Below are 13939 nucleotides of genomic sequence, written 5' to 3' on the forward strand. Positions count from 1 at the left end.
GGGCCAGGCAGGGAGGGCTGCCTGGAGGCGGCGAAGGGGCTCAGGGCAGAAATCCTGCCTGAGGGAGGCCTCCAGGAAATGTCCCTCCCCTGTTCTCGCCCCTTTGTTTCCGACGTGGCTGAGAAATCGGAGGGCAGTGCTGGGAGGGCGGGTCCTGCCCGGGGTGTCGAGGGTCCCAGTGCTGCGGCCCGCCTCTGGGTGGGGCCGAGTCCAGCTGAGCCTGCCGCCCTCCTCTCGCCTGGCTGACCCTTGTCTGACCCTGGAGGGACCGCCCAGGGCCCAGCGATGACCTTGGGCCTGGGCGGCCATCCGTCCATCAGGGGCTGCCCCTTACTGGCCCCAGCCTGGCCGGCCCGTCACCTCTGCTCGCTGGGTCATCGCAGCACCCCACCTTCCAGATGGGGAAACCGAGGCTGAGACGCTGATCTTCGTCAGCTGGCTCTCGGGGCGACGTCTGAGGCCCTGGCTGGTTCCCAGGCCCTCCCCGCCTGGGTCGTGTGTCTCTGACACCCCCTCGGGGGTGCTGTCCCTTCCTCAAGTTTAGGACAGGCCGGGCTCCAGGATTGAAATTCTCGGGCCGTGCGCGGCCGGCAGAGAAATCCATAATGCATTGTTTAGACAGATGCCTTTAAACCGCTCCATGGAGGGGGTGGGGGGGGGGGCGGCAGGCAGGGGGACCGCGTCGGGAAGGTCACCCTTTATTTCTGCACAAAGGTCAGCCGCACACCGTTGCCCGGCAACGGCCGGCTTAAAGATGGAGGCTTAAGGAGAACAGACGATTCCCCTCCCCGAGATGCCCCGTGCGAGGGGCCCGGCCGCGGGCTGGGGGGCTCGGGGGGCTGGAGCCGAGCAGGGCGGGAGTGGCAGCCCTGGGACGGACGTGGGGGCCGGGTCTGGGGCCTGCAGAGCCCACCGTGAGCCTCGGTGTTCTCGGCTGCGAAATGGGAACAGTGTCGGCCCCCCCGCGGTGGGAAGCCCCCTGGCCGGTCTGGTGCTGGAATCGCTGCAGAGTCTGGGCCCTCCCGGGGGCTGCGTCCCGGGTATCCAGACCCCAGACTCAACTCTGCAAACCCGGGTGCAGCCGCCCCCCCACGAGCAGGCCCCCGGGTGAGGGACGGGGTGGGCCTCGGCCAGTGGCCACTTCCCTCTCTGCAGGCTGGACGCAAGCCCGCCTCCGCTTCGGGGACCCCCGGCCTTTGCTGACGCTGCTTCCTGGCAGCTACACGGAAGCCGCGTCACCACACAGACCTCGCTCCGGAGGGGCCTCCCGACCCCGGTGCGTCCACCCCGCAGGCTCGTCTTCAATTCCTGTGTCGGTGGACAGCGACCGCCCGACTTGTGCATTACACAGACGGGAATCAGGAAGGTAACTTTCCATTGAGATGAAATTCACTTAACATAAAATTAGTCATTTTAAAGTGTACAATTCGGTGGCATTTGATACACTCACAGAGTTGTGCAACCATCACCTCTATCTTATTCCAGAACATTCCATCATCCCCCAAAAGCAGCCCCGTCCCCATCAGCATCAGCCCCAGCCCCTGGCCCCCACGAGCCCGCTCTCTGTCTGTGGATCTGCCTGTTCTGGACGTTTCATGTCCATGGGATCACACGCCGTGTGTCCTTCTGTGTCTGCTTCTCTCCCTGAGCGTCGTGGGTGCAGGTCCGTCCATGTGCAGCCGTGTCAGGGCCTCGCTCCTCTTCACGGCTGCGTCGTGCTCCAGGCTGTGGACGTAGGAAGGTAACTTCGGATGCAAACCTGTGTTGGGACAGGTGGCCGCACGCTGACAGCACCCCCCACCTGGGTGAGTGGGGTGCCCCAGGGGAGTGGGAGGGCCCCAGGTGACGCTCGTGGCCACAGGGGTCTGGTCCCCGCCCCAGGCTGCCCCAGGCTGGCTGGCCCTGGCTGGGGCTCATGGGTCAGCACGTGGACTAAGGCAGTTTACTGACATCCTACTATGTGCCAGGCCTTGCACTGGGCCCCGGGCGATGAGGCGGGTGGGGCCGCTCCCTCCGGAGGCTCCAGGGGAGGGTCCTTCCTGCTTCTTCCAGCTTCCGGGGGCCCCGGGTGGCCCTGGGCTTTTGGCCGCCTCCCTCCAGTCTCCAGCTCTGTCGTCACATGGCTTCTCCTCTGTGTCTGTGTCTGTGTCTCTCGCCTCTTCCTCTGTCCTCTTATGAGGACAGTTGTCATTGCATTGGAGGCCGACTCAGATAATCCAGCACGATATCATCTCGAGATCCTTAACTTAATAACACGTACAGAAACCCTTTGTCTAAATAAGGTTGCATTCACACGTTCTGGGGTTTGCAACGGGGACGTATCCTTTTGGGGGTCACCAAACAGAGCGGGGAGAGGCCGGACACACAGGCCAGGGTCCCTGGGGGGCGGCCTGTGGCCAGGTGTGCTTCAGGCCACTCCTCAGCCCCCTCTAGTCCGTGGGCACCGGCTCGGAACTCCCTGCCATTTGGGGCCCGATCCCCAGGAGGCCAATGTCTCTGCCGTCCCCCCGGCCTTGGTGTCGGGACGGCGTTGACGCTCAGCGAGGTGTTTCTACAGCTCCTGGTGTTGTCCGCACGGCCCGTGGGGACCAGAGAGCAGAGTTCAGGGTGGTGCGGGTTTAATTCACTTTCTCCAGTGAGAGTCGCCACCTTCGAGGGTGAGGACACCAGGAGGCCGCGGCCCCCCTGCTGAGCAGCCAGCCCACCCCTGGACACGTGGGTCCAAGCTGCTGCTTCTCTTTCTATGTTTAAAAATTGTGATAAAATACACATAGCATAAAATTTACCGTCAACCGTTTTTCAGGGTACAGCTCAGCGGCATGAAGCACATTCACGTTGCTGTGCAGCCATCCCCTCCATCCGTCTCCAGAACTTTCCATCTCCCCAAACTGAAGCTCTGTCCCCAGGAAACACTGACTCCCACCCCTCCCCCAGCCCCTGGCCCCCCATCCACTTTCTGTCTCTGTGGATGTGGCTCCTCTGGGGACCTCCTGTGAGTGGACCACACAGTGTGTGTCCCTCTGTGTCTGGCTGATGTCATTGAGCATCACGTCCTCCAGGTCCGTCCACGTGGGAGCAGGAGTCAGGATCTCCTTCCTTTTCACGGCTGCGTAATATTCCAGGGTGTGGACGGACCTCGCTGTGAGTGTCCATCATCCGTGGCTGGATGCTCGGGGTGCTTCCTCCTTTCCTGTGAATCACGCTGCTCTGGACACAGGCGCGCGGATCTCTCCACGTCCCGGATTTCAATTCTTTTCGGTCTATACCCAGGAGTGGAACTGCTGGCTCACGTGGTGGTTCTTTGTTTGACTTCTGAGGACCCACCGTCCTGTTTCCCAGGGGGGCTGCCCCGTGAACACCCCCACCAGCCGTGCATGAGGCTGCGGTCCCTCCTCCTTCGAGCGCCAGCGCCTGAGTCGGCTTCGCGTGGTCGCTGAGCTTTATCTGCCATTTTATAATAAACGTGGGGACTGGCCTGTGGGGGCTCTAGAGAGGCTACCGGGTGGGGCTCCCTGTTGGAGCTCCCGTGTGAGGCAGCCGGTCCTTGTCCGTGTCCCTGGCCTGGTGGCCCTCCCGGCGCCGTGTGCCCAGATCTGTCCCGAGTGACTGAGTTAGCGGTTTTCTGGGGCTGCTGTGGCAAATGACCACAGACGGGGCGGCCTCAAAGAACAGGAATTTGTTTCCTCACCGTTCCAGAGGCCAGAAGTCCCAAATCAAGGTGTCACAGGGACACACTCTCTCAGGAGGCTCCAGGGGAGGGTCCTTCCTGCCTCTTCCAGCTTCTGGTGGTCGCTGGCAATCGTTGGCGTCCCCCGGCTCGGGGACACGTCCCTCCAAACTCTGCCTCCGTCGTCACGCGGCCGTGTCCCTGTGTGTCTGCGTCCAAATTCCCCTCTTCTTAGAAGGGACACAGTTGTGGATTAGGGCCACCCCGCTCCAGGACGATTTCATCTTCCCTCCATCAGATCTGCAAAGACTCCATTTCCAAATCAGGTCGCATCTCTTCTAGAGATTAGAAATAATTTGTGTAAATGCCACCAGGGAAAAAAAACAGGGCAGATTCTTCTATGACGATAAGTTCTGGCCCGAGGAGCCTGGGGAGTCGTGACAACTGAATGCAACGTGAAATTCTGGGTGGGATCCAGAAACGGGAAGAAGATGTTAGCGGGAAAACGGGTGCAGTGGAGGAAGGCAGCGTCCTCGGCGGGTGCGCGGGGGGCAGCGGGTGGCTGGCGCCCAACGTGCCGGCTTGGCAGCTTTTCTGTAAATCTCAAATTATTCCCAAATAAAAGTTCATTTAAAAAACACCTTCCGGGGTCATTCATGGAAACACAAAGTCCCAGAAGAAATTCCAGATAAATATTTTTTTTTCAATCTAGGGGCGAGGGAATCCTTTCTAAATGTGCTTTAATAGGCAGAAACCATAAAGAAAAAAAAAACAAACCTTCAGAGATTCGACCACTGAAAAGTTGAAAAGAAATTAACATGTGTTCCAGTGGAGACGCACAATTAACATTCTTCGTGTAAAACATCTGTCAGGAATCGGCAGAGACCGACAGCCCGGGGGGAAGGAGCGAGGCCACGACGACGACGTGGGTCTCGCGGGTCTCGGCGGGAGAAATGCTACGGCCCGGAGGGGCCGTCGGCGCCGATAATCAAGGAATTCGCCCAAAAGGAGATGCCTTTTGTTTGTTTTTTGGGATGGCCTGCACGACTGATAGAGATTTAAATTGGCTACAATGTATACATCCTTCATATATTATATATGATACATATTGGTCAAAAAAGAAAAGCTTAATTTTTTTTACCAATGGTCTGAATCATCTATTTTTAAAACGTTATGCTAAGTAAAATCAGTGAGTCAGAGAAAGACCAATACCGTATGATCTCCCTTCCACACAGAATCTGGAAAAAAAAAAAAAATATCGAGCTCATAGATGCAGAGAACAGATTGGCGGTGGCCAGAGGTGGGCGAAATGGGTGACGGGCTCAAAAGGTACAAACTTCCAGCTGTAAAATAACGAAGTGCTGGGGATGTGACACACAGTGTGGCGGCTAGAGTTAATAACACTGTGTCGTGTATGTGAAAGCCGCTAAGACCTTGAAAGTCCTTATCTCAAGAAAAAAAATTTGCAACTATGTGTCGTGATGGATGTTCGCCAGACTTAGGGTGACGATCGTGGGAATCCTCACCTTGTCTGCCTGAAACTAATACATTGTATGTCAATTGTATCTCAATTCACAAGAAAGGTGACACAACAAAAGAGTGAGGAGAGCTCGCAGCCATAAGTATCAACAGGAGCCTGTGGGTTCGCTCCTTCTAGAATCGGAGGGTCCGAAAGTTGCATCATAGCGGCGGGCCCCGCGGCCGAGTGGCTAAGTTCGCGCTCCGCTGCGGCGGCCCAGGATTTCGCCGGTTCGGATCCTGGGCGAGGACACGGCACCACTCATCAGGCCACGCTGAGGCGGCATCCCACACGCCACAACTAGAAGGACCCACAACTAAAAAAAAAGAAAATACACAACTATGTACCGGGGGGCTTTGGGAGAAAAAGAAAAAAATTTAAAAATCTTTAAAAAAAAAAAAAAAAAAAGAAAGTCGCACCATTCAAGGGTGCCCTCTGTGTGTCCGGCGCCGCGTCCCCCTCCTGCAACCAGAACAACCTGCATGCTTATTCGGGGAATCTGGGGAGACACTGCCATAGGGAGGAGTCCCAAGAAGGCACGTCCCCATCCTATGAGGGACACTGCCCTTGATACACTGGGGGCGGAAATTACTCACCAAAAAGCGTATAAAACAACTTAGGGCACCACCCAGCAATGGCCGTATTTGTCCCTAACATTCATCCCAGAGAAATGAAAATTCACATCTACCAAAACCCGTGCATGAGGGTTCTGGGCAGCTTTTTTTCTTTTTTTTTTTTGCGACAGCCCAGGAGTGGGAACCAGGCCGGGTGCCCCTCGGTAGGTGACCACTAGGCCAGAAGGTGCACCACACCACGGAATATTACTCGGTGTGACAAAAGAACAAAGCATGAGGCCGGACAGCCAAGCGGACGCATCTCGGGGTATCGAGCCGCGTGGAGAAGCGGGTCGGCAGAGGCCCCGTATGTGCGGCAGGACCCACAGGACGTCCTCCAAGTGGCAGAAGGACAGAGACGGGGAACGGACGCGTGGGTGCCCGCGGTCAGGGAGGCGGCGCGGGGGGTGGGGAGAGGGTCCAGGGGCCTGGAGGGGGATCTTTGTGGCGACGGAAACGCCCTGCGCCTGCCGGGGGTGGGGTACGCGGGTCTCCATACGCGGTGCAGTGGCTCGGAAGTCACACACACCCTGTCTCGGTGTCCCTTTCCTGGTCCAGAGGTGGCACTAGTTACATGAGGTGTCACCATGGAGGACGCTGGGCGACGGGCACAGGGGGGCCTCTCTGTGCTGTCTCTGCAAAGCCCCCGTGAATCTGTCTTATTTCCAAAAGTTCAAAGAATTAAAACAGGATAAAAAATACCATCTCATTTGTCTAGAAATATACAGACTCCCTCTCGGGACTGTTCCCAGGATGCTGACATCGGTCCACGCCCGGGGGGGTGTCCGTCTCTCGGTGTCTTTTTCTTTCTCCTTTGTCCATTTTCTGAATTTTAAAAAGAACTTTCTACGAGGATGTATTTTCACAATACAGAGAAAAGCAGTTTTTAACTGGGGGCAAACGCGCCTGTCTTTTGGAAGCCCGGCGTGTGCGTTTGGTTTCTCAGCCCCGCGTCAATGAGCTGCCGCCGGCGTGATCTGAGGTCCCCCCGACCCGACAGTCTGTGATTTTACAGTTGTCACCGTTCCCGAGCAGGGTCACCGAAGGGCAGCGCTAACCCCTGCTCCAACAGGGAATTAGTGTCACCGGTGAGCCGGGCGCGAGGCCGGCTCCCGGACACCCGCCCTCGCGCCCCCCGCGCCGGCCACCCCGGGTCTCTGCGCCTGGCTGCCGTCACGGAGCGGGACGCCGGCGTGGCGGAAAACACAGAACAGCCCCCAAACCCAGCCGCAAAATTCTCACCCCGCGCGTGTCTACCCCGAGTCCACGGCAGCCCCTCCAAGTCTTGGCGTGTCTCTGCGGTGGAGCCGCGGCTCACGCAGACTCTTGTCTCTTGCCAAACGGGGACGTCCTGCCTGCGGGTCTGTAACCAACTGGTTTACCACGTATCGGCGTGTCCCTATCTCGGCCCTCAGTCCGGGCAGACGGTTCCCGTGGGACGCCGTCCGTCTGGACGGGCCGTGACTCCTCCTGCGGGGCAGACAGCCCCAGGTGGGCTCGGGCCAGCTGTCGCCTGCCTGCCACTCCGGCCGCAGGAGGGAGGCCAGGGGAGCCCTGCCCAGCGGGGCTGAGACCGGGGCCAGGGCTGGCCTCCTTTCTCCCCTCGGCCCATTTGAAAGGCCCCAAAGGGAGGTCGTGACTGCGACTTGGGGGCCATGACGGGAGACTCCGATCTTCCGCTCCTCCTTCCCCAGGCATTTTTAGTCATTTGTGTGCTTTTTCTGTCACCTGCCGCCCCTCTCTGGTCTGCTTTAATTTCCCCCAGGCTCCCTGCTTCCCCTCCCCGGGTCGGGCCGGGCCGGGTCCCGTCCAGCTCGGATGGAGGGCCAGGCGGGCGGGTCCGTGCCGGGAGTGGTTTGACGGTGATGGGGCCGTGGTACACTTTCTGCCACCTTCCTCGATGGCCCCAGAACCTGTGGGGCAGATGGGGCCTGTATTTGGAAGTGGAGGGGACAGTGGCCGGGGGTGACACGTTGGCTGCCCTCCCCCCCGTCCCCTCCTCCTTCAGGCAAGAAACACCGAGTCTTGTTCTGAGTTCTTTTCTCTTTGGCTCTAAGCAAAATATCGCTTCCTTCCACCTTCCAGAAGATTTCCCTGCAATCCATATTAATGTCTCCCCTGCACACCCGGCACCTGGGGACCCACAGGACGCGGCAGGGCCCGCCCGTCATGCTGCCGGGGGCCGGGGCAGAGGCTCTGGAGTCAGGAGGGGGGTGAGCACCTGATGGGCTGGCCCAGGCCACCACATCCCACCCGGCTACTCACTGTGGGGTCACTCCCTGCCCCCCTAAATGCCTTCAGCCCCGTCTCTGACCCTGTCCCGGTGGCAGGGCCTTTGCCCACGGGGTCTGGGCCCCAGGAGTCCGGCGGGGGCCGGGGGCCGAGGCGAGGAAAGGGACACAATAGGCCGGCTGAGCTCCCCCGGGGTCCGGTTCTCCCGGAATCGGACGGACACGCTGCCGAGAGCCGCGGCCTGTCCCGGCGGGGGCACAATGGCGCCTGTCGCTCCGAGTTTTCTGCCGGCCGCCTGTGGTCTGCGGGCCCCGCGGCCCCGGAGAAGCGGGGTCTGAGAGCCCTGGCGGGCAGGCTGTCTTTGTGACCATTTTGTGTGTCCCTTTGGGAGACAATAGGTGACACCTTCCTTTCCACCCGCTGGACAAGGCCGGCTGACAGCTCTCGGTGGATGAGGTCACGGCCGGCCCTCGCACCCGGGCACCAGAGGGCAGTCTGGGGAGGATGTGGAGGCCCCGCTCCATCTGACCATCGCTGGCTCTGCGGGGCACCACCATCCCCTACCCGGCGGCATCGTGAACTGTGACCAGCGGCTATTTTCCCCCGGGGCCGCCGGGTCCCCCTCAATGCCGAGTGACGGAGGGCAGTGCAGGCGTCAACTGGCTGCAGAGAGCTGGCCGCAGGGGCTGGTCTTGGGCTGAGGGCTAGGCCGAGCCACAGAGGGGGCTGGCCCGTGGATGCCCCAGGGGGCAGGGGGCCCAGGGCCCACCCCCCAGAGCCACGAGGTGCAAAATGACAAGGAGATGCGGCGTTCAGCCAACTCAGAAACAGCGTTGGATAGAAACGAGGGCAGATGCGACTTTCCTGACCACTCCAGAGCAAAGGCAGGCAGCGATGAGCTACAGAGAGTATTTTTTTAAATAAGAAGCCTGCTGCCCACCCCCCGTCAGCCTGTTCCGGAAATTACTGGGGTTGGTGCCTTTTCCCATCGGAGCTTGTGGTTCTGGGGGCAGATCGGCCAGGGGAGCGACGGCGCTCGGGGGGTGCTGGTCCTGAGCAGCATTGGCGGCGCTCCCACCCACGACCTCTCGGAAGCCTGCGGGCGTCGTGACCACAGGTAACCGGTGCTTTCCGTCCTCGTGCCGGCCTGGCTTCCCTGCTAAACTCGGGCATGGTTCCAGAGCCTGATGCATGAATAAAACACGAGGGAGGCCCCGCCGGCTCCTCTCCCACCGTGAATGCATAATCAGGGCAGACCGAGCCGGGGCGGGGCTGCGTGCGCACTGACCATCAATGATTCATCCGCCCCTGGCTCCTAATTGCCTCTCCAGCCCGTCCTGCTCCGGTGTGTCGGACAGGACCAGGGGTCCGAGATGTGCTTCGGGTCCCCCGCTGGTCTGTGAACCCCCAGAGGGCCAGCTGCGTCCCCGTTCCCCAGGGGCGGTCTGCATTTCATCCAACTGGGGGTGCGAGTCAGGGAGGGGGGATGCTGGGTGCCGGGGGCCTCTCACGCCCACAGGAGTGATTTCTGCACTGAGAGGGAGTGGCGGTGTCTGCAGGGGGCTGTGGTCACTCCTCGATGGGCCCTATTTTCTGTGAAGCCCTGGGCAGGATGTCAAGGGTCCCCATCTGGACTTCAGATCGCCCGCCCTGCTTGGGTGGGTGGCTGGTATCCCCGATCCTGTCAGATGCCCCAGCTTCTGGAACAAATTCCCCCTCTAAAGTGGACCCTGAAGGTTTTTTTTTTTTTTCCAATCGGGGTGAAATTTGCAGGACGTAAATGGAACCATTTTAAGGTGAACAATTCAGGGGCATTGAGCGCATTCTCGAGGTTGTGCAACCACCACCTCTGTCTAGTTCCAGAACGTTCCGTCACCCCAGAAGGAGACCCCATCTCCATCAGCAGTCACTCCCCAGCCCCTGACAACCACTGACCCACTTTCTGTCTGGAGATCTGCCTGTTCTGGATATTTCGCGTCCGTGGGGTCACACTGTGTGGTTGTGAATAGTCTCCTGGCACGAGCGGGTCCCACGCGCTGCACGGTAACACACTTAGACGAGAGTCACTTGCTGTTTCTCTGACGCTCCCGTCCCGAGGGCTGTCCTGGGTCTGACACGTAGCAACGGCGGCCCACCTGGGCAGGGCCGGCGGCCTGCACACTCCGTAGGCTCGGGTCTCTGCCCGCCGTGTCCCCTCCCTGGCACGTTTCTGTGCCACGAGCGCAGGAAGGACTCTGGGGCCTGCACCGGCCGTCCTCCGGACTGTCTCAGCTTCAGGGGGTCGTTCCTGTCACCATCGGGGTCCCCCTCTCCCCCAGAGAGTCTGCCCAACAAGGTGCAGACATGAGGTGCCCTGCCCGTCTCCAGCGTCACCGTCCTGTGCGTGTGGGGAGAGTCTGTGCCTGAAGACCCGACCTGGGAGGCGACGGTTTCCGCTGCGGGAACCTGGGGCCACTGAGCTGAGTGAATCCCACCGTGGTGACGAAACTTTCCAGGGTGCCCGGGAGGGTAGAGCCACGGCGGCCCCGGGAGCTCCCCAGGGACGCAAACGGCATGAAGGAAGCTCGTCCCGGACCCTGTGCCGGGGGGGGGGGGGGGGGGGGGGGGGGGCAGCCCGTCGTTTCCTGGAGGGAACATGTGAATGGTTTCAAAAGGGCATCAGGCAGTCAGGGGGGAGGGATGCCCTGGGGGCTTCCGGGCGCCATGCCGTGGCCTGTGGTTCCACAAGGGTCCCAACTCCAAGTGCAGGCCTGGGCCTCGACCCCTCCCCAGGTCAGGGCGGTCCCCGGGCACCTGCAGGGGCGGGAGGGCGGCGAGGGGTGGGCGCCTCAGGTCCTAGGACAGCAGATGTGCAGGGTGGGCGCGGCGCCCAAGGCTGGACAGACAGTGACCCCTCGGCTGCCCCCCGGGACCACAGGGCTGCCAGCTGCACGGGCCGAGGAAGGCCGTGTTTGTAAAGCATTTTCTGGCTCTTTTATTGTTACGATTACTATTATTAATGGAGTTTGCTTTTTGGAACAGTGTTAGATTCACAGCGAAGGTGGAAAGCTGGCACGGAGGGTTCCCGCGTGCCCCAAGCTCGGGTCCCCCGTGGTTGGTGTCTTATTCAGGCCTGTCTCGTGTGTCCCCGCTGATGACCACAATCGATGTGTCCTTGTTGACTAAAGTCCATACTCTGTCCAGAGTCCTCAGTCTCCCCTGACGTCCTTTGTCCCAGGACCCCAGGTGACACTCAGGTGTCCCATCTCCTGGCCCCTCTGGGCTGGGACATCCTCAGACACTCCTGATGCCCTGGGCCGGTGTGAGGGGGACCGGGCAGGAGTGTGGCAAGACGCCCTTCCGCTGGGGTTGCACTGAAGTTTTTCTCACGTCAGCCTGGGATGGTAGGTTTTTGGGAGGAAGACCAACACGTCATATACACCGAGGGTCCACAAAGCATTTTTTTTTTAGTGAGGAAGATTGGCCCTGAGTTAACATCTGTTGTTAATCTTCCCCTTTTTTTTTCTCCTCAAAGCCACAGTACATAGTTGCATATTTTAGCTGTCGGTCCTTCTGGTTGTGGCACGTGGGACGCCGCCTCAGCATGGCCTGATGAGCGGTGCCGTGTCCGCACCCAGGATCTGAACCAGCAAAACCCTGGGCCGCCAAAGTGGAGCACAAGAAGCCAACCACTTGGCCCTGGGCCCGGCCCTGCAGTTTTTAAATATATATATATTTTTAAAGATTTTATTTCTCCTTTTTCTCCCTAAAGCCCCCTGGCACATAGTTGTATATTTTTTTTTAGTTGTGGGTCCTTCTAGTTGTGGCATGTGGGACGCCACCTCAGCATGGCCTGATGAGCAGTGCCATGTCCGCACCCAGGATCCGAACCAGTGAAACCCTGGGCCGCCGCAGCCCTGGGACCGGCCCCTAAATTATAAAGTTTTTAAGTGATAGGAGTTTTTGAAAAAACAAATCTCAGAAAAGAGAGCAAAAAATATCCACTAATTATACATATACATACATACATATAATATATACATACGTGTATGTATTTTTAAAATAAAATATATACTTTAAAACATTGAGACCTCATCATAATACTATATTTTAAAAAACGGCTTCATTGAGATACAATTCACCTGTTTGGGGAGTACAGTTGAATGTTTTTGGAATATAACACTATCAGTTTTTTTAAACTGTGGTAAAATACACATAACATAAAACGTGCCATTTTAAGCACTTTCAGGGGTACAATTCCCAGCATGAATTACGGTCACAACATCGTACAAGCCTGTTTTCCAGCCTGTTTGCCACTGACACACATTGTGAGCATTTGCCAGTAATGCATCTCCGCACCGATTGTTGGGATTGAAAAAAATCTGACAATTTGAGCTAAGCTCCTTTTTAAAATTTGCCGAAGAGAATAAAAACACGTTTCTGCCGAGCTTACCAGCCATTTAGGATTCTGCTCCTAGCGGCCTCCCGTAACCTTTCCGAGCGCCCCCCTTTTCCTGGAGACCCGATGGAGTTCTCCGGAAGAGGGTTATGAAGCTTCTCCCAGCACACCCGCCAACGTGTCTCCCAGGCGGGGAGCGAGGCCGAGCGGCTGTCCCCCTGTGTCCCTGCAGCCGCCTCCCGGCGCCCGGGACGGAGGTCAGGGTTTAGTGCACAATCTGTTTCCAAGGACGCTGTGAGCTCGTGAGAGGACGGCCAGAAAAACAACCACTTGGAGACCGTTGGGCAGATAAACATTATGGGTTTCACGTCAGCGCAAGAAAGAGGCAGGGGAGAAGGGAGGCCGCCAGCCCAGCCCCTGTGCGGCCGCGGGACAGGGCGTGCGAACCACCCGCCGTCTCGACCCCCCAGCCCAGGCCCCCGACTCTCGGCCCCTCTGCAGCGTCGCCCTGGTCCCCTGCGCAGGCACAAACAGACACGGCCTTCCCGTGAGCAGGCTCTGCTCTGTTGTGTGGGACGGGCGGCCATGGACGCACTGGGTCCTCGGGCCGGGAGGGAGCTCCGTGGGGGCTCCTCAGGCTGCTGTTCTCTGGGCTTCTCCTCAGGCAGAGCTGCCGGATCCGTTTCCCACACGAGTCACCCCCTAACTCAGTGGCTTCAAACCGCACACATTGATCATCTCAGGCTCTGGGGTCAGGAGTCCCAAAGTCCAGGGCGGGCAGGGCGGGTCCTCCCGGAGGCCCCAGGGGAGGAGCGTGTCCCGCCTCCTCCAGCTTCCAGAGGCGCCGCGTCCTGGGCTCGGGGCCCCTTCCTCCGTCCGCACGGCCAGCAGCGCAGCGTCTCCATCTCGGCCTCTGACCCCCCCGCCTCCCTCTGCTCAGGACCCTGGGATGAGCCTGGGCCCCGGGGATCCAGGGTCACCCCCATCCCAGGGGCCTCGACTTAACCCGTCTGCAGAGTCCCCTCTGCCCCGTGAGGTGACACGGCCACAGGGCCTGGGACCAGGACGGGGTGGTCTTTGGGGGCCATATCCTAACACATCCACTCAGCGAAATGCAGACCTTTTGTCTGTCTGGCCCCGCCCAGCACCCAGCTCTGTGGCCCCAAGACAAACGGTATGAACAGGTCTTTATGAGCTGGGTGGCCAGAAGGGTCTGGGGAACATTTGGTGTGGACGGGGGGCAAACACAGCGAGCCCCTCCAGCCCTGGGCCTCCGCCAGGGGCCAAGCAGAGGCCTGGGCGCCTCCGAGGGGAGGGTCCTGCTCCGTGTCAGGCACCATAGGATGGGCCGTGGGGAGACGAGAGGGGGTGGTGGAACCACTCCCAGGCCCGCATCCACGCAGCCCACCGGCTCTGAAAAATCTGCTTATGGAAGAGCTACACCTGTCTGTGCCCGGAGGGGACTGGAGGTGCCGCAGAGGGGCCGAGCGGCCATCAAAGGAGGAAGCCGCTAGTGCTGGGCCCATGGC

At 59.5% G+C, this 13939-nt stretch overlaps 1 long non-coding RNA gene across 1 annotated transcript; it reads left to right on the forward strand.

The window, feature by feature from the left end:
* Positions 1 to 546: 546 nt before the first annotated feature.
* Positions 547 to 4271, forward strand: LOC138924930 (uncharacterized). Its single transcript, XR_011440308.1, has 3 exons — positions 547 to 1366; positions 1486 to 1805; positions 3123 to 4271. It is a non-coding gene; the product is annotated as an uncharacterized lncRNA (long non-coding RNA).
* Positions 4272 to 13939: the final 9668 nt, after the last annotated feature.

Source organism: Equus caballus, chromosome 7, assembly GCF_041296265.1.
Source record: "Equus caballus isolate H_3958 breed thoroughbred chromosome 7, TB-T2T, whole genome shotgun sequence".
NCBI lineage: Eukaryota > Metazoa > Chordata > Mammalia > Perissodactyla > Equidae > Equus > Equus caballus.